Genomic DNA, 26,412 nt, shown 5'->3' with positions numbered 1-26,412 from the left:
GGAGGAGGCAGACTGGGGCTCATGTAGATTCCAAATGCACCCTTAAAAAGATGGTTCTTCATCTGCATGCTAAAATGGTTCTCTGCATGGTGAAATGGTTCTTCAGATTGATGGAGAATGTGTTGTATCTGGTTCTGTATAGCACCAAAAAGGTTGTTAGAGTGCCAAGCTTGTATATCTTTGTAAATTTAAAGGGCAAAATCTCCTCAAAACTATTATAAAACAATGTGTCATCGTGAATTCATAACCATTTCATGTAGTAACTTTCTGTGAGGGAGCTTTTAGAGGTGGACGTCTGGTTCCTATCACCACCACTGTGAACAATTCTGACACGGTAAGTTTATCTAGAACAGAGCGTTTCACACCAAACCACTCTGAACAACTCGGTTTACATCTTAACCGTTTTAATTATGCTGAATTTTTGATAAATTGGTGGAATTTCCCTGTAAGTTCGGTAAGCAGGAGTAAATAGCCGCTACTCTACACCTCAGCAATGTGGAGAAGTGATGTTTGAGTTTCACTGTGACTTTAACAGCTGGTCTTAAGTGTCTCGTATGGTTTGCTGTGTCTTACACAGTGTCAGAGGAAGCTCACGCCTAAACTCCGCCTGTCATACCTTTAAAAAATACCCCTTTAAACAGGCTTTAAATAGACATGAACTAATTGGATAACAGCTGGACGCTGAGGGCTCTCGATGAGGTGTTCATTAGACGGCCTCTGGCAGCTCCTGAGGCTCGAGTGCTCCCTGTGTTGCTAATCTGCTAAGTGCTCGCTATAGCCATGTTTGGCTGTTTTATGGCTGCTGTTTACTGTACGCAGTGAGTCAGTGCGGTTTCACAGTGATGAGCTCTGCAGGAGGATATTAGTGCAGTGAGAGTTTGGAGGTCCTTCATAAACACAGGCCTGTTAGTGCTGCAGGTCGCATCGCTGAGCTTTCAGAGCGCAGCGACAAATACTGAGAATGCCTGACTATATTAAGCAGCCTGCTTCACCAAAACATCCTCCTCTCGCTCCCTCTCTCTCTCTCTCTTGCTCTCTCTCGCTCTCACTCTCTCACTCTCTCTCCCTCCCTCTCTCTCTCTCTCTTGCTCTCTCTCGCTCTCACTCTATCACTCTCTCACTCTCTTTCTCTCTCTCTGTCTCTCACTCTCTCTCTCTCTCTCTCTCTCTCTCGCTCTCTCCCTCCCTCTCTCTCTCTCTCTTGCTCTCTCTCGCTCTCACTCTATCACTCTCTCACTCTCTTTCTCTCTCTCTCTCTCTCTCTCTCTCTCTCTCTCTCTCTCTCTCTCTCGCTCTCTTGCTCTAACTCTCTCACTCTCTCTCCCTCTCTCTCCCTCTCTCTCTCTATCGCTCTCTCTCTCTGCCTTTTTCCTCTCTCTCTCCCTCTCTCAAGGTCAAGTTCAAGTTCAAGTTTGCTTTATTGACATGATAAATTTACATTTGTATTGTCACACAACTAAATGATCTATATATTAAAAGTTAATAAAAAAACAAACAAGAAAATAAATAAATCTAAATACAAACCAGGGTTAATATGATAATGCAACAATTAAGAAGAGAAAGTGTTAATTATCAATAAATAATATAAAAGTATATGTAATAATAAAATAAAACCTATTGAATATGTGTTGTTTATAACAGGGACGAGAAAGAAAAAGTCTCTCTCTCTCTCTCTCTCTCTCTCGCTCTCTCTCTCTCTCTCTCTCTGTCTTTCTCCTCTTTCTCTCTCTCTCTCTCTCTCTCTCTCTGTCTTTCTCCCCCCCCTCTCTCTCTCTCTCTTTCTCCTCTTTCTCTCTCTCTCTCTCTCTCTCTCTCGCTCTCTCTCTCTATTAGAAGGATATTTAGGATGGAGTAGGCAAAGCTAAAGTGCTAATAACTGACCTAAACTAATAACAGACTAAGACTTATAACTTACTTAGACTAATAACTGACCTAGACTAATAACAGACTAAGACTTATAACTTACTTAGACTAATAACTGACCTAAACTAATAATAGACTAAGACTTATAACTTGCTTAGACTAATAACTGACCTAGACTAATAACTGACTTATACTAATAGCTGATCTAGACTAATAACTGACCTATACCAATAACTGGCCCAGACTAATTATTGACCTATACTACTTACTAACTTGTACTATGCACTGACTTATACTAATAACTCATCTAGACTAAAAATGGCCTATACTAATCGCTGACCTAAACTAATATCTGGCCTAGACCAATAACTGACCTAGGCTAAAAACTGACTTATACTAATAGCTGTTCTAGACTAATAACTGACTTCTGTTAATAACTGACCTAGACTAATGACTGACCTAGACCAGTGACTGACCTATACTAATAACTGACCCAGACTAAAAACTGACTTATAACTCATCTAGACTAAAAATGGCCTATACTAATAGCTGACCTAGACTAATAACTGACCTAGACTAAAAACTGACTTATACTAATAGCTGACCTAGACTAATAACTGACTTCTGTTAATAACTGACATAGATCAATGACTGACCTATACTAATAACTGACCCAGACTAAAAACTGACTTATACTAGTAACTCATCTAGACTAAAAATGGCCTATACTAATAGCTGACCTAGACTAATGACTGAAATATACTAATTACTGACCTAAACTAATGACCGATCTATACCTGGCTTAATTAATAACTGATTACATTTATGTGCACAGTGATGATTACACACTGGTCATAATCAGAATCAGCACTGGTACTTTTTCAGTGAGTACAATATCACTTACAATAAATATGTTTTGTCAGTCGTTAAAAACAGTAAAATAACAATGTGAAATAGTTGTAATATTTACAGACTGATGTTTCAACCAGTCAGAAACAGTCAGACACTGCGGGTGCAGCCTATCTGACGACACAGCCACAGCTCCTGTAGGATAAAAACACATTAGTAATCATGCTGGGTAAGATATCTGAGAGGCCTGGGCTTCAGTTATGAAAAATGATCTTAACTCACAATCACAGTGCAGAAAAATCACAATTACATATTTCCATTTAACAGTCCAGCACTAATGTATTTACAGATAAACTCACACATAGCAGCAGATTTAACACCAGTACAGTCATACACGCAGCCCACTCAGACAGCGGTGTAGACCACCGAGGTAACGGTCCAGAAATACTCCCCTCGGTCTGAGGAGCGTAAATCAGTCAGATGGACCCTCACACCATGGCCCCCCGAGATCTCCCACTCTCTCTCTCAGACACTCACATCAACAGTCCAGACCTGCGTCTATAAATATTAAAGCAGGAATATGAGGTTACTGATGCATTCTGCAGCCACCACGGTACCGCACACACCCAACACTCTCACACTCTAGAACACTGTTCCTCACTCGCAGAACCACGGACATTACACTGCAGCTTCAGAGAACTGACTGAATAATTCATAATACTTAATAATTCATAATACTGACTGAATAATTCATAGTAGATACTGAATAATTCATAGTATAAAAACTGAATAATTCATAGTTGATACTGAATATTCATAGTAGATTCTAATTATTTTATAGTAGTAACTGAGTAACTAATAGTAAATACTGAATATTCCGTAGTAAATACTGAATAATTCATAGTAGTTACTGAATAATTCATAGTAGATACTGAATAATTCATAGTATAAAAACTGAATAATTCATAGTATAAAAACTGAATAATTCATAGTTGATACTGAATATTCATAGTAGATTCTAATTATTTTATAGTAGTAACTGAGTAACTCATAGTAAATACTGAATATTCCGTAGTAAATACTGAATAATTCATAGTAGTTACTGAATAATTCATAGTAGATACTGAATAATTCATAGTAGATACTGAAAAATTTATAGTAGACACTGAATATTCATAGTAGATCCTGAATAATTCATAGTAGATACTGAATAATTCATAGTAGATACTGAATAATTTATAGTAGATACTGAATAATTCATAGCAGATACTGAATAATTCATAGTAGATACTGAATAATTTATAGTAGATACTGAATAATTAATAGCAAATACTGAATAATTCATAATGGATACTGAACAATTCATAGTAGATACTGAATAATTGATAGTAGATACTATTGACAGTTTTAATGAGTGAGATGCAGATGGTGAAGATAAACATGGAGAAATCTCCAGCTGAGCTGTATTATAAACAATAAACAACCTCAAACACAAACCCAGTGACAGAGGCTTCCTCAGACTAACTCTATTCAGAGAGTGAAGCAGGACAAATGAAGCCATATTATCCATATTTATTTCATTTTCATCTGAATGTTCGTGCTGGAAGTTAGATCTGAATCCCTCTCGGAGAAACTCTGTTCTCCAGAAGTGAGCGAGAGGAGGTGTTGATTAATTTTTGGCAAATGCGATCAAGACTGTAACCAATTAGCACAGTGAAAGGCATTACTCAGCCTCGAATAACCCCGAGAAACAAAACGCCGCGTTAACCCACAGCTCGACCCACTTGTGCTGCGTCCAGCCTGAGCGAGCGGACTGAGTGTGGGTAAAGAGGGCCGGCCCGGCCCAAATTTAGGCCAAATTTAGCCTGTTCTGGAGACTGATGCTGCTAAACGGACCAAAAGAGAGCGCTGGACCTCAGAGACCTGCAGAGAGGACGGACGAATAAAACTCCCCACGTCTCACATCTAATCCTGCAGGAGAAACAAGCAATTATAGAAATTAAGCTATTATTTTATTCAGTATCTACTATGAAGTATTTAGTATCTGCTATTAATTATTCAGTAATTAATGTAAATTATTCAACATTTTTCCTGATCTACCACACCCTAAACTCTTTATGTTAATTTTGACTTCAAATAACAACTTAACAAATGTAGAACACACATTATTTTTCTGTTCTGTTATTATTAGAAGTTCAGTGAATATAAAAGATGAGTAATCTAGTTTATTTAAGTCAGAAAGTTGCATTTTTTACACTGTACTGATTCTTGAAGAGGGTGACTCAGTCTGAAGGCTGGTTTTTGCAGGAGAATATTAGATCTGAAATACTGATTTACTGATCATTTCTCATATGGACTGGTCTACTGCTCATCACGGTATCTCCATGCCAAATGTGGCCGTTTCTATTAAAGTGGCCATTCAGAAAGCTTGGCCGGCTGCGTCGGACACTGATGTTAACAGAGCTGAATAAGTGTGAGAGTTTGTTCAGAAGCATTTAGCTCACACTCACTGGAGCTGCACGCCTCTCAGCCTGTCCAGACATTTTCATATGTTTTATTAATAAATAACTGTTATGCAACGCAAGCCGGTTCAGCCAGCTTGTGGCGTCATACAGTAGCACGAACGATTTGGTGAAATTCTAATGTTCGCTACATACACTGCCTGCCAAAAGTTTGGGGACACCTCAGATGATCGTGTTTCTTTGTTATTAAATCAAAGCCTTGTCATTTTTATTCAGAAGAAAACGAGATCAGATACAATAAAATAAACATTTATGTGGATTTTCATCACTTTCATTAAAAAGCAACGGTCAGAAAATTAAAACTTCGAGCAAAGTGTCCCCAAACATTTGACCTTTGAAGTCCAGAAGTGTGGTTTACACCTGAGTCTGTGGTTTGAATCTCAGCTGTGCACTTTTCATAGAAGTGAATGCAGTGCGGCTTTATTTTCAGGGCAGAGACACAGTGAGTCACATCCTGAGAGAGAAACTGTACCTGCAGCTCAGAAAGACGCAGCGGAGACTTCAAACAAACCAGACATGACATTCTGACCTCGCAGATAAGTGACCCCCACCTTCACCTCAACTAAACTGGAAGACAAACATAAGTGTAGATATACCACAAATATGCATATAAGAATGAAAACTTAATTACCTTACTGTAAAAACATTACAATATACATCTAATTACTAATTAATGACATTATTGACAATGATATTGTTATTGTTTTGTTGTTAAGCATTTATATCACTTACCTGCAAAACATGATATGTACATAAACTGATGGCATCATTTTAATGATATTAATATTTTGTTATTAGACTGTAGTGTAACTTACCTGCAAAATGCTATAATATGTATATTAATTGATTGCAGCATTATTATTATTATTATTATTATTATTATTATTATTATTTTGGTAGTTGACTATAGTGTTGTTTAGCTGCAAAATATTGTAAAATGTATACTAGAATGGAAAATCACATCATTGTTCATTAATGACAATATTATTATTATTATTAATGATATTAATATTTTTAAACGTCAGGCTATAGAAAATGAGATTTGTTAATTACTGACATCAGTATTAATAATATCAATAATATTTAAGAATTTAGGCAATAGTGTTGCCTGCAGAAAACATACTGTAATGTTTGCTCTTCAGTTCCTTTCGGGCGTTTTTTCACTGCACATTCAAAATCAATAACTGACCCAGATTAGAACCAACAGAACATACAGTTCTAATTCTGGTCTTTTTTGGACATTTTTGCCACTGTAAAGCCTCTAATTTGGCTAATTAGCCACTTTATTTGCTAGTTAGCTTAACTTATTGGCTGATATAAAGATGTACTGCACTGTTCTCCACTCACACTTACAGAGGTACCTACACTATTCAGGTACAGAGACAAACAAAACTTTCATTTTTCTCTGACGAGCATAAAAATATGAGCAAAACATTGGTTTTGTGGAAGCTAGCATCATCAATAACATTAGCATTAGATAGCTAGCTCATGTCTCCTTAGTGAACTCTGTACAATTATTACAATTATACTAAAATAGTGATCAACACATCAACATGCAGCATTCTGACGCTGTTATGGAGATGCAACAGTGATTGTGACTTTATCTTCACCTGGAAAAGAAAAGGATTCGCTGAATTATCGTTAGCTTCAGCTGCAAGTGTTAGCAAAGACATAGGAGCACATCTTGAGTACCATCAGGTCCTGTTGGTAGCAAAAACCATTAAACTGGAACCTTTGGTACTAGATCAACTGGAACCTTTGGTACTAGATCAATGGGCAATAAGGAAAACCAGTTTTCTGGTGCCAAATGTTCTGGTACTTTGCTGGAAGTTAAAAAAAGTGGGAAAATCATTTGTATTGTTAGCGTACTAGCCTAGCAATCCTACCACAACAGCTTAGCTTGAGTGTAGCGGCCTTTTATCTGTATGCAGGAAGAGAAAAAACTGAAATGCTATACAAAATATAAATACAATATTATTATTTTTTTAATTAATAACAAATAATTCCATGATTGAGGTGCCATTTAGCCCATGTAACTTTTTAAACGTTTTTTTTTCTTTAGCCTTTTTCAACTCTGAATCTAAGAAAATATGCAGTTAACTATTCAAAAAATAAGCTATTTCAGGAATAATATTACATTTATTACAGGAGTTATTTACTGATATTGACTAAAATGAATAACAGTGTTGCTTTTTTAGCATAGAACTAGCAAATACATAAAACGTGGTTAACTAGCATTCATGCTGATGGCATGCTATCCTAATGGTTTACTTATTAAATTAACCTTTTAATCAATTGTTTACTTCAAATCTGTAGTCTGGGTAAAATGGTTGTGCTCTGAAAGTGACCTCGTCACTCCGTATCACAGTATTGAAAATAAAGGGAAACAACAAAATTTACTTTTTTCTTTCTGTGCGTTTCAGCTAGTTGAGATGATCAGGATGCTGTTGAAGACGGACTGAACTGAAGCCTTTGTTTCACAACCTTTAATGTACGATTCATTTAAATAAAAGGACATTTGAAGCATGAGATGCCAGACAGATTCACACAATAATGCAAAATAATTGAATTCTGAAATATTTCAGTGATTATATTTGAAGGTAAAGTGTAGTTATGATGTTTTCTAAGTGGTGATTGATTTTTAATGTTCTTTTTTTTTCAGTTATGTAACTGAAAAATGTACCAGATTATTGTGAAGGACACTTAATCTACATTTAAAATGTCTTTTATCTTCACTTCATACTTGACATTTAGTGTTAGCACTGGAGCTATAAAGCTAGTGTAGCTAAAAAGTAATAAAAAGCTTATACCCCACCGATTAGCATGGTGCTAACTGCATGACGTCATGTTTGCTGGGTTCTGGAGCCAGAATGTAACTGGAGGACCATTTAAGGTGGAATGGAGAATTCGCTGTTTCTGTGGAGGGTTTTAAAAGGAGCCGTCCAGTTTCTAAAAGGCTCCTGTCCAGAGTAAATTTCGGGACAAGAGGATGGAATGAGACGAAAACTGAAGATAAATATTTTTGTTAAGAAATTTTTTGTCTTATAAAAGCTCAGCGTGGTCTATCCACATGCCTTTGTTATTAAGTCAATTTTATGCTTTATATAAACTGGAAAACAGTCTGCGTGCCTTCACTGTTATACAAACAAAACCAGCGGACGGCACCTGACACCGTGGGCAATTTCTACCAGCTTTAACTTTCACAGCAGACCAGTCTGAAGAAATAGAAACACCACAGCTACTGACCTCCAGTTACATACCTGTAATAAGAAGAAATATAAAAATAAATACAATAAAATAAATAAAAAAAGCAGTTTACAGTAGTTTAGCCTCACCAGCAACTGCTGTAGGCTGAATCGGTGGGGCTAAACTGCTGTAGGCTGAATGGGGGTAGCTAAACTGCTGTAGACTTTTAGCTCCGCCCATTCAGACTAGAGAAATGTAGCCCCGCCCATTCAGCCTACAGACATTTAGCCCCACTCACTCAGCCTACAGCAGTTTAGCCCCGCCCATTCAGCCTACAGACTTTTAGCTTCACCCATTCAGCCTACAGCAATTTAGCTCCACCCATTTAGCCTACAGACCTTTAGCTCCGCCCATTCAGACTAGAGAAATTTAGCCCCACCTATTTAGCCTACTGCAGTTTAGCCCCACCCATTCAGCTACAGCAGTTTAGCTCCACCCATTCAGCCTACAGCAGTTTAGCTCCACCCATTTAACCTACAGACTTTTAGCCCCGCCCATTCAGAGTAGAGAAATTTAGCCCCACCTATTTATCCTACGGCAGTTTAACCCCACCCACTCAGCCTACAGCAGTTTAGCCCCACCCACTCAGCCTACAGCAGTTTACTCCCGCCCATTCTGCATACAGCAGTTTAGCCCCGCCCATTCTGCATACATCAGTTTAGCCCCGCCCATTCAGCCTACAAGCCTGAACTGCTTTCTGAATGAAGCACAATACAGGGCAGCCAATCAGAACATTTACATATATCAGCATCAAAAGCACAGCACCTACAGGGATAAAGGGATACAGAGAGGTTAGAAAATGTCATGTAAAGTTTAATTGTGGCTGTTTTTGATACATAAACCCACACAAACATCATAAGTGGAAAGAATCAGGTGGATCAGTAAAAACATTAACAATCACTTACACACACAGCACTGCTAGAAACACATTACTGTCCGTTAGACAACGTCCACGTTTATTTTTACAGAGTTAATGTTGTGTAAACATCTTTGGCGTGTAGTGTTAGTGTGAGTGACTGCAGGGCTTCAGTACGCTCTCTCTCTCTCTCTCTCTCTCTCTCTCTCTCTCTCTCTCTCTCTCTCTCTCTCTCAGATCATGACTAAAGGCCTCAATGTGTCCAACTGATCCAGCCGGAAACCAAACAGCTCCGCCCCTTTTTCTCTCCTTCATGGTTTTCTGTCAGCACTTACTTTTGACACTTTCTATTATTTCTGCTGGCGCATCTCACACTGTTCACACAAACTGTCTCAGAGCTCTGCTGGGCTTCTAACCGACCCTGACCACAGGTGGAGCCGAGCCAATTACCACTCTGGGTACAGTATTTCAGCAGGACCTACAGTGATGAACAATGTGTGGAAGCCACTTAGCTGGCTGACTTAAGTAACCTTAACTAACTGTTATTATTTGTTTACCAGTCATAACAAAAACATATTTTAATTATGTAGAAACAAGGAGGTGGTCAGAATGTTATGCCTGATCGGTGTATATATCTCTGTTGTCAGAACAAACCTCATATCTCCAAAATGGTAACTTTACAGGAGAAGGAAAAAATCTACTTTACTTTTAATGTAAGTCAATGGAACCAGACGTTTTTCCAAGTCATTTTAGGCCGTTTGATTCATCATAAAATTTACCCACAATGTAAAGAGCAACAGGCATTTTCAAATTATATCAAAAACTGAGAAACAACAAAAATGGAGGTACAAGGTTTTGTTCCGACAGCAGCGATATATTTATGGACCATTCTACCAAATTAGTTACTGCACTCCCATAGTAAATTAAAACAATTTATATTTATAATAAAACCAAATTGAAATATTTAAATCTTATATATTTAAATGGATTATGTTCTGATCTATTTAAAATGAAGACTTTGATAGAAATAGTAATAAACTAAATATATACAGTCATCATATATAGGGTACTTTCTATTGGGAGGAGTCTGCCCCAAACATTACCTCCTAATTTTACACTTATAAAAGTATTTTTATTTTTTTTTTTATGTTTTTTTTTAAAGATTTTATATTTCTTTTAAAATGAAAACAAAACACGTATACCTTTAGGTTATGGGCGGAGTCTTATTTTAGCCCTTATTTTGTCCCTCATGGCCACATGGTGAGCAGTTAGATCCCATTGTTTTGAAGTAAATGTGTCCCAAAGTCTGAAAATCAGTGTGGAACATTAAGAATCGTCATATTTTCTGCAGTTCAGCACTTTTTAGTGTTTTAATGTAAAATATGATGATTTTCAGAGCTGTGTTTGCTGGTCATGTACTGAGTTTTTGAGCTCAAAATGAACTAAAATTGTCACTGAAACAGTCACTACTGACACATCTGGTAAAGTTTGGGTCGAGTTATGATTGTTTTGATAGTAAAAAAATAATCTCCAACCATTTTTGATGAAATAAACATAATTAAGGTAAAGGATATATAAAGCATATATCTTATATATAACCTTATATATTATATCATATTATTTATTATATCATAAATATACAGTGGCAAAAAGTATGTGAACCCCTTGGACAAGTTTATGCATTAATTGGTCATAAAATGTGATTTGTGATCATCCAAATCACAAGTATAGACAAGGACAATGTGTTAAAGCTAATAACAAACAAACAATTAATGTCTTTATTATGCAAACCGATTAAAAATTAACAGCGCTGGTGTAAAAAGTAAGTGAACCCTTAGATTTAATAACCTCTTTTGGCAGCAATAACCTTGAACACGTGCTTATGGTAGCTGTGGACCAGACCTGCAGCATGTTCTGGAGGAACACTGGATCATTCTTCCTTACAGACCTGCTTCAGCTCAGCCATATTCCTCAGATGGTTGGTGTGAACGACTCTCTTGAGGTCATTCCACAGCATCTCTAATGGGTTAAGGTCTGGGCTCTAGATTAGCAGATTTGCTTCTGTGTTTAGGGTCATTGTCCTGCTGCATCACCCAGCTTTTACTAAGCTTCAGCTGGCGGATATTCATCCTGACATGATCCTGCAGGATACCTTGATAAACTTGGGAATCATTTTTCCCTCAACAACGGCGATTGGTCCGGGCCCAAGTTATGACTCTCCCTCCAACATACTTTACCGCTGGGTTGAGGTTGTCATGTTGGTATGCAGCGCCTTTTTTACGCCGTATGTGAGGGGTGAAATACCCTCTAATTAACCTCTTGTCAAAATCAAAATTCTGGGGGGTCCCTGAAGGTCAACTTGATCAACAATGTTGTTATGCTGGCCATATGTAGAAAACAGACCCTCAAATCCAGATTCAGTGAAGCTGATTGTTTATCTGCTTCCCCCACAATCAGCTTCTGTCTCTGGTGTTCTTAACTAACTAGAGCTGCAGTTTCCCAAGAGTTTGGAGTGAAGAGTGACTGTTCCTCATTTCTCACACTGAAGACAGAAGAGGAGACGAGGAAGATCTCAGTTACTGTGAGGAAGAGCGCAGAACCGCACTAGAACAGAGACTCTACAGAAGAGCAACTGATAAAACAAACATTTACTGACATTGAAGAATCAGCGGCGCTATGGAGAGAGAGTTAGCAGACAGACAACACGGGACCCCTTGAATGCTAGGGGGTATTTCACACACTGGCCCTACGTAGTGCTGCACAGTTCAAACTTAGTTTCATTCGTCCACAAAACAGCAGTGTTTTGGAGGGTAAAGCTTTGGCAAACCTCAAGCATACAGCGATGTTTTTTTGAAGAGCCTTCCATGAACATCATGCCTGTTCACAGTTTTTCATACAGTGACCAGTTCCAATGATTCCTTCAGGCCTTTAGCTTGAAGCTGATCCAGAGTCCTCACTTTCAGCTCCTCAAAGAATCTGCAGACACACCTCCAAAGTTCAGTCTTAGAAGCTGGTTGATCATTTTCTGAAGTAATCAAACACATTCAGTGGTGTTGAGGTCTGGACTCTGGGGTGGTCAGTCCATCGTTCAGCTTCTTTGTTTGATGTGTCCGTCTCCTTTTCTCAGTGAGGTTCTTCTTGATCAGCTACACATCCTTTCAGACCCACAGCGCTGAGTCGTCTTCTCACAGTGGAAGGATGGACAGAAACACCTGTGGATGTTTTCAGATCTGAAGCAGCTTGATTTTCTCCTCTCTCTCAAAGATGAAAGCTTTTAGTGCTGTTTATCTGATGGGGGCAGTTTTGGGGTCCACCAGGTCTTCCAGGTTGTTGTTAAGAGCCACATTTTCTCTGTAGCTTTTAATCAGTTTTCCTTTGACTTTCTCCTGCCTTTCACAAGTGGGTTATCTGATATCTAATCTCCTCAGAAAATATCTCCTGGATAAGTTGTATTTAATGTCTGCTTTGACTGAATATTAAGTAAATGATGGGTGTGTTGTATATAGTGAAGATCTTTAATTATCACAATATTACATTTCAGCCATCCCGCCTGCCCCTAACTGAGTTACGTTTCAGCAGAACCCTGCTGACTGAGAATGTCCTGAAAGACGATTCTATTCCAGCAAATTCCTGAGTGTGTGTGTGTGAGTCAGTCTCAGGGTGTGGTTCGCCTGTGAGTCACTAAACACTCGTCTGTCAGCTCATCTACTAATACACATATCAACTCACACCGATTTTCCAGTTTATTCAGTACTCTTACCTCATAGATACACTCATTGGCCTTTATATCAGAAACACCTAACATACAGTGCCCTTTGTAGGTTTACAGTTAAAAACTGTAGTTGCTGCAAAGAAAACCCTCCCTTTTAGCTCCACCCACGTGCCACTTTATTAGAAACCCCTTTCTTGTATTTCCACCCACTGGCCACTTTATCAGAAACCCCTCCCTTGTAGCTCTGCCCACTGGTCACTTTATTAGAAACCCCTCCCTTGTAGCTCTGCCCGCTGGCCACTTTATTAGAAACCCCTCCCTTGTAGCTCCACCCACTGGCCACTTTATCAGAAACCCCTCCCTTGTATTTCCACACACTGGCCACTTTATTAGAAACCCCTCCCTTGTAGCTCCACCCACTGGCCACTTTTTTTCAAAACTCCTCCCTTGTAGTTTGCGTCACTGTATTAGCTACACTTCGCATGCAACATCATATGAGAAAGACATTTAATTTTAAATGGTTGGAGAAAAGATGAATAAGAAGTCCAGCTGTTGAGTGTTTTGGCTCCTGCTCTTGTGGTGGAAAGAAACAATCAGTGCGTGTGTGTTAATGAGAGATGTGTGTCCTCAGGACGTCCTGAACACACACCGCGAGATTCCACACTCTCAGTAAATCCAAGCCAAGCTGAGTATGACTGATAAGAATGAGAAACGGTAGAACAGACTCAGTTTATATCACAATACCTACATTTAGAGTCAGTTATTCATTCAGCCTAATGAGAAACTGTAGAACAGAGTCAGTTTATATCACAATACCTACATTTAGAGCCGGTTATTCATTCAGCCTAATGAGAAACTGTAGAACAGAGTCAGTTTATATCACAATACCTACATTTAGAGCCGGTTATTCATTCAGCCTAATGAGAAACTGTAGAACAGACTCAGTTTATATCACAATACCTACATTTAGAGCTGGTTATTGCACATTTTATCAATTTTGTGTTTTATTTTTTTCCAGTATGTTAAACTCAGCAAGTAAATAGGCACAAATATTCACAGACAAAGCACCTTAAAGTCTTCCTGTAGAGAATGTTAACTCATTTTCACTTAGAAAATCAACAAAAACTTGGAATTTGATTGGAGGTGTTCTAACTTTTATATATAACTGTAGCTCATTAAATTCATTAGGATACTATATGAATTCATAAATACACCCACAGAAACTAATTTGGAGCTGTTGATTGGTCAGAATTTTTTTTTACAGCACACAGTAAACAACACTCTGATTGGTTAGAAGCTCATTTGCATATTATAGCTTTCTGCGATGTCAGTATTGCAAAGGCCAATATCACTATTCCAGTCCAGGACCCCATAATCAATCTCTTGGATCCCCTGAAAGTCCCTTAAAATAGATTGATTATGACATTATGACCCTCAAATCCAGATTCAGTGAAGCTCATTGTTTATCTGCTTCACCCACAATCAGCTTCTGTCTCTGGTGTTCTTAACTAACTAGAGCTGCAGCTCTGCTCTGCCTCAGGGTGGCGCTGTAGCAGACTGGTTCACCCAGTTGGTCCTTCATAGCCTAGAAACTGTAACTCTGCCCGGATTCCTCTGAAAAACTTTACAATGAGCTGCAGCAGATCTGTAAATCTGAAAACTCGCCCAGTTTCCCAAGAGTTTGGAGTGAAGAGTGACTGTTCCTCATTTCTCACACTGAAGACAGAAGAGGAGACGAGGAAGATCTCAGTTACTGTGAGGAAGAGCGCAGAACCGCACTAGAACAGAGACTCTACAGAAGAACAGCTGATAAACATTTATTGACACTGAATCATCAGCGCCGCTGTGGAAAGAGAGTTAGCAGACAGACAACACGGGACCCCCTGAATGCTGGGTGGTATTTCACACACTGACTATAGGGATTAACAAACGATGCACTGTTCAGCACTAGACCACATTGTGGAGTATTTCTGGCCGTGAGGGAGTGCCTGGGAACGCTGCTGGAGGTTCCACACCATCACTGCGTCCGTGTCGGGTGTGTATAGTGAGAGCTGAGTCATCAGAGCATCTTTTTTACTTAACTACATCCGGCACAGTGAGTCAGACAGCATGGAGCTTTTGTCCAGCTTTGCCAGCAACATTTTCATTCAACACTGTAACACTAGCCCCTCTATCTACCGCCGCACTGCTCTGTAAGAGCAAAGCAAGGCCAAAAACTAGTTTCAGAAAAATCTGATTTGCCCAGTTTCCCTCCAAAGCCGACCTGGAACGTCTTGCTTTTCATTTCAGTAGCTCGTATGAACAGATGAGTGTTCATACAGGCCGCACGAGCAGAACGGAAGCAGTGCTGCATCTAGAAAAGCACATTACAGTGAAGTAAATTACACAGAAAAATCGATCTGGATGATTCTGTTGAACTGGTTCAGAGTCAGAGCTGAAACACATTTAGGACTTTTGAATGATTTGGACTTTGGACTAAAATCCTTTTGCTCTGAGTGACTCTAAACCTCAATTATGATTGTTTTATTAAAACTAATGACTGAACATTCCATTTTGTCACTAGCAAAACAATCATAACTCTACCAAACTGTACCAGATGTGTCAGTAGTGACTGTTTCAGTGACAATTTTAGTTCATTTTGAGCTCAGAAACTCAGTTCATGACCAGCAAACACAGCTCTGAACAGCTGTTCACACAGAAAATCATCATATTTTACATTAAAACACTAAAAAGTGCTGAACTGCAGAAAATATGACGATTCTTAATGTTCCTCACTGATTTTCAGACTTTGGGACACATTTACTTCAAAACAATGGGATCTAACTGCTCACCATGTGGCCATGAGGGACAGGGATGCAGCCTCTCTGCTCTAAAATGCAGGGGCGTGGCTAAAATAAGCCTCCGCCTACAGACTAAGATTCTGTGTTTCGGTAATGACATGAAAATGTAAGACTGCATTTTTAATTTCAAAATTAAACTCTTGATAAATCTAAATCGTTCAGCTTCTTTTTAGATGAAAAACATACTTAAATTTCTTTTTTTAAAAGTAAGTATTATTTTCTCAAGTGTAAATTTACAGGTTTGGGTTTGGGACGGACTCCTCACAATAGAGAGAACCTTAAAAATGATTTTGTATACACCAACCGACTGACCATATAGTTTCACTCTGTAGTTCTACAGTTACAGACTGTAGTCCATCTGTTTCTCTGCATACTCTGTTACCCTGTTCTTCAGTGGTCAGGACCCCCATGGACCCTCACAGAGCAGGTACTATTTGGGTGGTGGATCATTCTCAGCACTGCAGTAACACTGACGTGGTGGTGGTGTGTTAGTGTGTGTTGTGCTGGTACGAGTGGATCAGACACAGCAGTGCTGCTGGAGTTTTTAAACACTGTGTCCACTCACTGTCCACTCTATTAGACACTCCTACCTTGTTGGTCCACCTTGTAGATGTAAAGTCAGAGGCGATAGCTCATCTGCTGCTGCACAGTTTGTGTTGGTCATCCTCTAGTCCTTCATCAGTGGTCACAGGACGCTGCCCACAGGACACTGTCGGCTGGATATTTTTGGTTCTCAGTCCAGCAGTCACACTGAGGTGTTTAAAAACTCCAGCAGCACTGCTGTGTCTGATCCACTCAGACCAGCGCAGCACACACCAACACACCACCTTTTTTTACTATTTTTTTTTTAGTTGCTCTTTAAACTGAACATTTCAAATACAGTCAGAGCTCCATGCACAGTTAAGATGCTGCAATGAAAGAACTTATAATTTACATTTCTGCAAAACATGGTTCATGTCATAAAGCATCAGAAATTGCATACATCAGCGTACATACTTATTAGCTTCCATTACTTGTTAGCTACATTAGCCTCGAGATGTCCCCATTTTGTGGTGACAGTCCCGAATTTTGGCAGCCTGTCTCCGTCTGAAGTTTGGATGTTAAACTGCGTCACTTTTTCAGCCTCCATATATGACATACGGCACATGCTGACAGTAGCGACTCTGTCTGCCCAGAACTGGAGCTGCCCAGGGGTGACTTTACTGCCAAAATATTTAATATGAATATGAATTATGGGCTCATATAACCACTGAATCTACTGTGGTAAATGTATCCCCGACCTTTTCATCAGTCGGCCTTCAATAGAGTTTATTACAGTACAGCAGTAATGATGGTCAGTATACATGAAACTGGAACTGACCCCTCTTTTTATTTCATAGATAAAAACCCTGGATGTTTTAATGATTTTTTTGTTTATTCTATTTATTCATTTGTTTATTTATATTATAATTAATGGTATTTCTGTTTTAATGATGCCTTTTAGTTTCTTTCTTTCTTTGTGCAGTAGCAGCTGTCTAGCCCAGACTCAGAGCTCTGCTCCTGTGCTTTGGGGTCAGAGAGATCCCTCTCACAGGTCTAATCTGAGCAGATTAGGGTTCTAGATTGAGGAGAGTTTGAGATGAGGCTGATGTGTCTGTTTAAAGCGTGTTTAGACGTGTGTTTAGAGTGTTAGCCGCTCTCGGTGCGCCGAACATTGCAAGAGCAATAAGGATTTTTAGGGGCATTATGACTGAGTTAATAAAACACAGCTGCCCCTAAAAGTCCCTCATTTTTCTTGCTGCCTTTTGGTTCCTCACTCGTTTTCCAGAGAGGTTCTCACACGGGACCTTAAACAACACACAAAAGAACGGTTAGATTAGAAAGAGGCGAGGCAGATATTATACCTCTCTTTTCTTCTCTCTTGTTTTCTTTTTCTTTTCTTGTTCTCTCTCTTGCTTCCTCTACTTTCCTCATCTTTCTCTGTCTCTCTGTCTTTTTTCTTCTCTCTCTCTTTTTCTTTTCATTCTATCTTTCCTCCCATTCTCTCGTGTCTCTCTGTTCTCCCCCTTCCCTCTCTTTATCTCTCTCTCTTCTGTTTCTCCTCCTTTCTCTCTTTTATTTCTTCTCTCTTTCTTTTTCTTTTTCTTTTCTCTGTCTCTCTCTTTCCCCTTTCTGTCTTTCTTTTTCTTTTCATTCTCTTTCTTCTTTTTCTCCTCCTCCCGTTCTCTCTTTCTTCTCTCTCTGTCTCACTCCCTCTTTGTCTCTCCCCCTCTCTCTCCTTCTTTCTTCTCTCTCTCTGTCTCTCTTTCTGTGTTCTTTCTCTCTTTCCTTTGCTTTCTTCTCTATCTCCCTCTCTCTTTCGTTCTTCTCTCTCTGTCTCTCTTTTTCTTATTTTTCTCTCTTTTCTCGCTCTCACTTTCCTCTCTCTCTGTCTTTTTTTTCTTTCTCTCTTTCCTCTTCTGTCTCCGGCTCTTTCTTTCTCCTTCTTTCTTTCTCATTCTCTTCCTCCCACTCTCTCTTCTCTTTTTTCTCCTCCTTTCCCTCTCTCTCTTTCTCTTTTCTCTCTCTCTGCCTCTCTTTTTCTTTTCTTTCTCCTCTCTTTCTTACTCTCTCTCTCTCTCTCTCTCTCTCTCTCTCTCTGATGCATGCCAAACTCTTTATAAATTGCTGTTATAAACGTACGTGTGTGTGTGTGCGTGTGTGCGTGTGTGTGTGTGTGCGTGTGTGCGTGTGTGTGTGTGTGTGTGTGTGTGTGTGTGTGTTTGTGTGTGTGAGGGGGGTTGGGGGGGCTTTGCTTTGGGATCTGAGGGAGGAGCTGAGAGAGGTTACTGAGTTCAGCTTGGTTCTTTAAGCTACACGTTTCCTCTTTGGGTTTGTGTTTGTCCATGTTGGAGTAGCGTGCGCTAACATGTGCTCTCCACATAAATACGTCTCAGTCACTGAAACCAGCGGAAAAAGTGGAAACATATTTAATATTTCATTAGGAGATTGTTGTCAGAATATTAGAAGACCCATTTATAGACATTTAACATTGTTCAAGTCATTTTATCCAGTGAATCTGTCTCACTGCACTGGCAGATCAGTCTACCTGTGTGCTTGTTGTTAAAGGGCCCATATCCTACTTTTTTACTGTGTTTTGTTTTTCACACTGAAGCCCACTTTTAAAGCTGTTTTCGTTACTGCCTCTTTAAGACTGTATGTGTGTAATGAGCTCTGTTCTGATTGGCTGCCCTGTACTGCACCTCATTCAGAAAGCACTCAGAGCTGAAGCTCTCCTATAACTGCAGCATGAGTGGGCGGGGCTAAACTGGTGTAGACGAATATATGCAAATATGTGACATCACAAAAACGCTGAGTGCAAAATGAGCTGTGTTTGCAGATTAGTTTCTACATACAGACTGAAACTGATAATAATGTTTACATAGTACACTCTTAAAAACCTGTTTCTTCGAGGGAAAACAACAGTTCTATATAGAACCATGAACACTCAAACATGATGACACTCTACATGGTGAAATGGTTCTTCAGATTGATGGAGAATGTGCTGTAAATGGTTCTATAAAGAACCCAAAAGGGTTTTGCTCTTGTTACACACTTAAAAATGATGGTTCTTCAAGGGTTCTTTAGAAAGGAAATAGGGTTCTTTGCATTGCGAAAGATTTCTTCAGATTGACAGAGAATGTGCTGTAGATGGTTCTATACAGAACCGTTTTGACAAGGGTTCTATATAGCACCACATTGTATAATGTCAGGCTTAGAAGAACCCTTTTTGGTGCTAGATAGGACTAAACACAACACATTCTCCATTAATCTGAAGAACATTTCACCATGAAGAACTAAATGGTTCTATGTAGAACCAGAACCCTCGAGGAACCACCTTTTTTAAGAGTGCATATATAAAAAAAAGTGAGGAAAAATCCCAGATATTGGCCCTTTAAGTCATTTTTGTCTATTAGATCACTTTATATAACAAAGAAGATCAAAAATAGGTTGATTTATCATACAATATCTCATAAAATCTGAAAATATTAAATATAACTTAATTATATATTTTATACATAATTTAAAATGCTTTCACTTGCATCTTAATTTACAGCTATATAATATAATGTAATATTATATAATATATATATATAATATATATAATATAATATAATATATCACTGCTGTTGGAAGAAAACCTTGTATCTCCAAAATGGAAACTTTACTGGAGAAGGAAAAAACATACTTTACTTTTAATGTAAGTCAATGGAACCAGATTTTTTTCCAAGTCATTTTGGGTCATTTCTTTTAGTCCATTCATCATGAAATTTACAGACAATGTAAAGAACAACAAGCATTTTCAAATTATGTCAAAAACTGAAAAACATAAAATGGAGATACAAGGTTTTGTTCCGACAACAACGATAAATTCTATTATAACATATATTATATTATATTATACACAGCCATATAATATAAAATATGACACATATTTTTTGCAGTGAGGTGCAGCTGATCACAGATGAGTTAAACAATGTTAAATGGCAGTGAGACAGTGCTGGCAGCTCTGCTCAGTATCAGCGTCTAATCAGCCCTGCTGGGCCCAATCCCAGAATCCCCGCGTCCACATATATGCTCAAACACAGACCGCACTACAGACGGGACAGCAGGGTCAGCTCACACAGACCTGAATGGCTTTATATAACCAGCAGAACATCTGCAGTGCATTACCAGCCCATTACCCACGTTCTACTGTTCTTCACTTACACAGAGAACCTTCACCCAGCTTCATCACTCGCCCTCCAGAGAGGTTCTCTCACCTCAAACTGATATAATATATTCATATTATTTAAATTAACTGCATAATTAAGTGGTTAAGATGAACTGTTCAGAGTGGTGGTGATAGGAACCAGACATCCACCTCTAAAAGCTCCCTCACAGAAAGTTACTACATGAAATGGTTATGAATTCACTGCCTGATGACTGAGACACTGTTTTATGATAGTTTTGAGAAGATTTTGGCCTTAAATTCCATTCCTGGTGGAGGGATACATAATATGCAGGGCGCTGTGAGGCAAAATAGTCCCCAAAGAAAACTTACTATTTCAGATTTTCCACCATTTTCCATCATCAACATTCCATATAAACTCAGAAGACTCGTGTAGGTTCACTGGTGGTTCTGGATAGTAAATAAAATGTCTATATGTGTGTTGTAGTCATGGCGACCCCTGGTTCCTATCACCACCACTGTAAAGACATCTGAACCATTTCACACCGAACCACTCTGAATGTCTCTATTTACATCTCACACACTGGATTATGAGGGAATTTTGAAAAATCGGTGGAATTCCCCTTTAAATGTAGTAAATATAATAATACATTTTATTTTGAGATCGCTGTGAGAATATTATAACTAATTTATTTATGTAATTCAATATTACAAGGTAATTCTGTCTATTTCTAGACATCTTTTACTTGTTACAAGTGATTTTATATGTTAAAGTAATTTTATAATTTGCAGATAATTTTATTTGAAGTGCTTGCAAGATGCAAAATTATCATCTAATAGAAAAACAGTTTCACTGGATAAAATAATGTAAAAAAAGAAGTAAAACATACCAAGAAATAGGTTGAATAACCTTAACATATTATTAATGCCATGTGATGAAGTCAAACGGTGTGAGTGAACACGTTTCAAAAGGGAAAAAATCAAATGTAGTCTAGATTTAGGCTTAAACTTCATCTGGCAAACCCACCCTTACACTCCAGACAGAAACTGAATTCGGATTAATCTGCGGCGAAGAAAAACGCCCTTGTACTTCAAACAGGAACAAAACGTATGTAGTCTGGATTTAGGCTTAATCTTAGTTCAACAAACTCACCCTTACACTTCAAACAGGAAAACAATGTATGTAGTCTAGATTTAGGCTTAATCTTAACCCTGCACTTAAAATAAATCATATGTAGCTTACATTAAGGCTTAATCGTCGTCCAAGAAAACCCACCCTTACACTTCAAACAGGAAACAAAACCTGTGTAGTCTAGATTTAGGCTTAATCTTAGTTCAGCAAACCTGCCCTCACACTTTAAATAAGAAAAAATGCATGTAGTCTAGATTTAAGATTAATCTTAGTTCAGCAAACACACCCTTGCACTTCAAACAGTGACAAAAACCTATGTAGACTAAATTTAGGCTTAATTCTAGGCCTAATCTTTATTCCAGCAAACCTGCTCCTATGCTTCAAACAGGAAACAAAATCATAAGTAGTCTAGATTTAGGCTTAATCTTAGTCCTGCAAACCCACTCTTACACTTTAAACAGGAAAAAAGTCCAGTGTAGTCTAGATTTAGGCTTGATCTCAGTCCAGTGAACCCACCCTTACACTTCAAACAGGGGAAAAAAAATTATACGTGGTCTAGATTTACGCTTAATCTTAGTCCAGTTAACCCACACTTACACTAAAAACAGGAGATGAACTCATACACAGTTTAGTTTTAAGCTTAATCTTAGTCCAAACAGGAAAAAACTACATGTAGTCTGGATTTAGGCTTAATCTTAGTCCTGAGAACTTGCTCTTACACTTCAAACAGGAACAAAAATCAAACACAGACTATGCTTAGGCTTAATCTTCGTCCTGAAAACCCGCCATTACACTTCAAACATGAAAAAAAAACATACATAGTCTAGAGTTAGGCTTAATCTTAGTCCAGTGAACCTGCCCTTACTATTCAAACAGGAAAGAAATTATACAGTGTCTAGATTTAGGTTTAATCTTAGTCCTGCAAACCTGCTCTTACACTTCAAACAGGAAAAAAATCATACATAGTCTAATTTTAGGCTTAATCTTAGTTCTTAAAACCCACTCTTATGCTTTAATTAGGAAAAAAGTCCAGTGTAGTCTAGATTTAGGCTTAATCTTAGTCCAGTGAACCTGTCCTTGCACTTTAAACAGGAAAAAAAAATCAAACACAGTCTATATTTAGGCTTAATCTTAGTCCTGAGAACCCACTCTTACACCTCAAACGGGAAAAAAATCATATGTAGTCTAAATTTAGGCTTAATCTTAGTCCTGAAAACCCACTCTTACACCTCAAACGGGAAAAAAAATCATACATAGTCTAAATTTAGGCTTAATCTTAGTCTTTAAAAAAACCCACTCTTACGCTTTAAACAGGAAAATGTCCAATGTAGTCTAGATTTAGGATTAATTTTAGTCCAGTGAACCCACCCTTACACTTTAAACAGGAAAATGTCCAATGTAGTCTAGATTTAGGCTTAATCGTAGTCCTGGAAACCCACTCTTACACTTCAAACAGGAAAAAATCATACATAGTCTAAATTTAGGCTTAATCTTAGTCTTTAAAAAAAACCCACTCTTATGCTTTAAACAGGAAAAAATCCAATGTAGTCCAGATTTAGGCTTAATCTTAGTCCAGTGAACCTGCCCTTACACTTCAAACAGGAAAAAAAATCATACAGAGTCTAGATTTAGGCTTAATCTTAGTCCTGCAAACCCACTCTTATGCAATATTCAGTAGTTTACAGACTTAATCTGATTCAGATTCAGTCTAATGCTGATCACTTCCCGACCTGCTCGCTGTCTAACAGCAGAAACACACGTGTACAAGTTTATTTTCTTACTAAACTGAGCGAAGCCGTTCATGTTTCCTCACTCAGCCTTATCATATGTAAACTATTCCATAAGCTGTTGCTGCAGGAAACGTTTATCTGACCTGGATGTTTGTTTAAATATCATTAAATATTAATGAAACTGTGTAGAAGATTACGTGAGTCAGAAACTGGGACTTTGTAGGCCAGTTGAGAGTGTAGATGCTCACCTTGCCCGCAAAGACCCAACCTCTAACACACTGGACACAGAGCTGCGGCCTTCACTCACACACTTCACTGCGGGCTTCATTAAAGAGCCCATACACCACTTTCTCTTGTGTTTTCACTTAGAACCACTTAGAACGTTTGTGTGGATTCATTCACCAAAAACCAGTCATTCGTGTTGACACGACCATTTCACAGCCTCTCTTCATCTCTTAATTAAACAGGCTGTTTCTGTTACTGTGCCTTTAAGACTGAAATATGTAAATGAGCTCTGTTCTGATTGGCTGCCTTGTATTGCGCCTCATTTCAAAAGCAGTTAAGGCCTGAAACACTCCTTAAAATTTCAGCAAGAATGGGCAGAGCTAGACTGCTGTAGGCTGATGTAAGTAAATCTGTGACATCACAAAAATAATGAACTGTGAATTCAAAACGGGCTGTTTTTGCAGCTTATTTTCCATAAATGGACTGTATGAACAGTATGAATGTATGAAAAAGTGAGCGATATGTTTTGAATCTTTAACAATGTTAAAATGCTACATCAAAATAAAAAAAATTAACATTAAATTTTCCATGATATTGGCCCTTTAATGCTCGCAACCAGGATCTCCACATTCATCAACTGCCCTCTTCAAAATAAAAGTGCCAAAAAAACTCTTTGTTCACTTTAAAATGGAGAGAGTCATAATTTTAGGATTTAACACAAAGAGTTCCATGCAGTACCAAAGAGGTTCTGTGACTTGTAAGAGTTGTGGAACCTTTTTTGGTGCTATTTAGAGCATTTTTTAAATGTTCTTTGGTAATTACAGATTTCTGTGTGCAGAAGGTACTACAGGTACTAAAGGGTTCTTTATTTCATAGAAGAATCACTTTCAGTTCCCTAAAGAACCTTTCAGTCTACAGTTATTTAACGTAAATGAAATGTGTGAGTGTAAAGAACCTTTTGAAGATGAAAGAACCTCCACATCATGTAAAGCTTCTACACTATTTAAAGTTTTTATCTACACATTAAAATAAAAACGCCAGAAAGGATTTTTAGAAGAAGAACCACTTTCACTGAATGGTTCTTTAGAGAACCAGTGTTGTAAATGAGGTATGTGAGTGTGAAGAGCCTTTTAAAGTCTAAAGAACCTCCACGTAGTGTAAAGGTTCTTTAATGATTAAAGGTTTTTACAGGCACTTTTAAAAATAAAGGTACCAAAAAGGGTTCTTTGGAGTGATTCTGTTGAAGAACCTTTCAGTGGATTGTTTTAATTAAATGATATGTGCGACGGCGAAGAACCTTTTTTTTATATTTAAAGAGCCTCCACATGACATAAAGGTCCTATTCCAGGTAAAGTTTTACCTAGAACTGTATGTCCAAGCCAAGAACCGTTTAGGAACTTGAGTTTTTAAGAGGTAAAATGGAGAGGGCTGCCATTGCTAGGATTTAGCACAAAAGGTTCTAAATAGTACCAAAAAAGGTTCTGTGACTTGTACCAGCAGGGGAACCCTCTTTGGTGCGATTTAGAACAAATTTTTTAAATGATTCCTCAAAGAACCATGTACTACATCATATAGAACAAGCATTTTTTTGGATTTTTTAGTCACGGTTCTATATATAACCATTGCCTTTACTAAAGAACCCTTGTAGGACAGCATAACTGGGCCAATGTTTGAGTTTACAGTGGCACTTACACTTTTAAAAGGTTCCGAAACTAAAAGGTTCTTGGCTTGGTCACATGCTTCTGGAGGAACCTTTCATTGGTGTGGAACCTTTACATTACGTGGAAGATCTTCAGACTTTACAAAAGGCATTTCGCCCTCGCATATCTCATTTAAACACATGGTTATTTAAAGAACCATCCCTTGAAAGGGTTCTCAGGGAACCGACAGTGGTTCTGCTTAGTCATCAGCCCTTTAGTTTTAAGACTTTATCAGTTATTGTTGTTATATTAGCAGTTATAAAGGCTTTACAGCAGCAGTTATAAAGTTGTTATGCACACAAAATGACGATCTTGTGTTGGAGTCGAGTCTTACCTGGTACTGCGTAAGATGACCGGTGTGAAGGCCATTCCCCAGCACATGTTTAGCTCCTCGTAGCTGCTGGACAGAGTTGTGAACAAGTCTGAGCAACTGTGAAGCTCCAGCTTTGACACACTTTACTGCAGAGTCAGTCCAAGCCAGCGAGTCCAGTCCGTTTCAGTTATTCCAGTCCGGTTCTTCCTTAGCGCCGTGTTTCTCCACCAGAGAAAACTGGACGCAAGTCTGTGCGACTGCTGCAACTGTGAAGCTCCAGGTTTGAGTCACATTACTGGAGCTGCACAAAAAAAGTAAAACTAAACAGTCACAAAAGTGAGCCCGGTCGAGTAAATCCAGTCCAGTCCAGTGAGTCCGGACTAATCCAGTTGCTCTGGTCCAGTTCTCTCTCTCTCTCTCTCAGTGCTGAGTTTCTCCACAAAAGAGAGGTGGACTGAGCAACTGTGGTGCAACTGAGAAGCTCCAGCACTGAGTCACACTGCTGGAGGCTGCTTTAGAGGCAGTCCTGTCCGGAAATCCAGTCCGGGTAATCCAGTACATTCAATCCAGTCCCGTAACTCCGCTGTAGCTCCCATCACTGATTAAAAAATAATTATTATTAACTAATAATGTTAAATAATAATGTTATTATTAACAGTATTGTTATTATTATTATTGTTATTATTATTATTATTATTTTAGTCACTCCACTCCAGTCCAATCCAGTAAATATA

At 38.4% G+C, this 26,412-nt stretch overlaps 1 long non-coding RNA gene across 1 annotated transcript; it reads right to left on the bottom strand.

Moving 5' to 3' along the window:
• Window positions 1–1,777: 1,777 nt before the first annotated feature.
• On the bottom strand, window positions 1,778–26,151 carry LOC118821677. Its single transcript, XR_005008354.1, has 4 exons — window positions 25,700–26,151; window positions 5,707–5,801; window positions 3,072–3,270; window positions 1,778–2,907 (listed from the first exon to the last, which is right to left on the bottom strand). It is a non-coding gene; the product is annotated as an uncharacterized LOC118821677 (long non-coding RNA).
• Between the last annotated feature and the right edge of the window lie 261 nt (window positions 26,152–26,412).

Source organism: Colossoma macropomum, unplaced genomic scaffold (genome assembly GCF_904425465.1).
Source record: "Colossoma macropomum unplaced genomic scaffold, Colossoma_macropomum, whole genome shotgun sequence".
NCBI classification, from domain to species: Eukaryota; Metazoa; Chordata; class Actinopteri; order Characiformes; family Serrasalmidae; genus Colossoma; species Colossoma macropomum.
The sequence above is the reverse complement of the archived record's forward strand: the minus strand, read 5'-3'. Positions and strand labels throughout refer to the sequence as shown.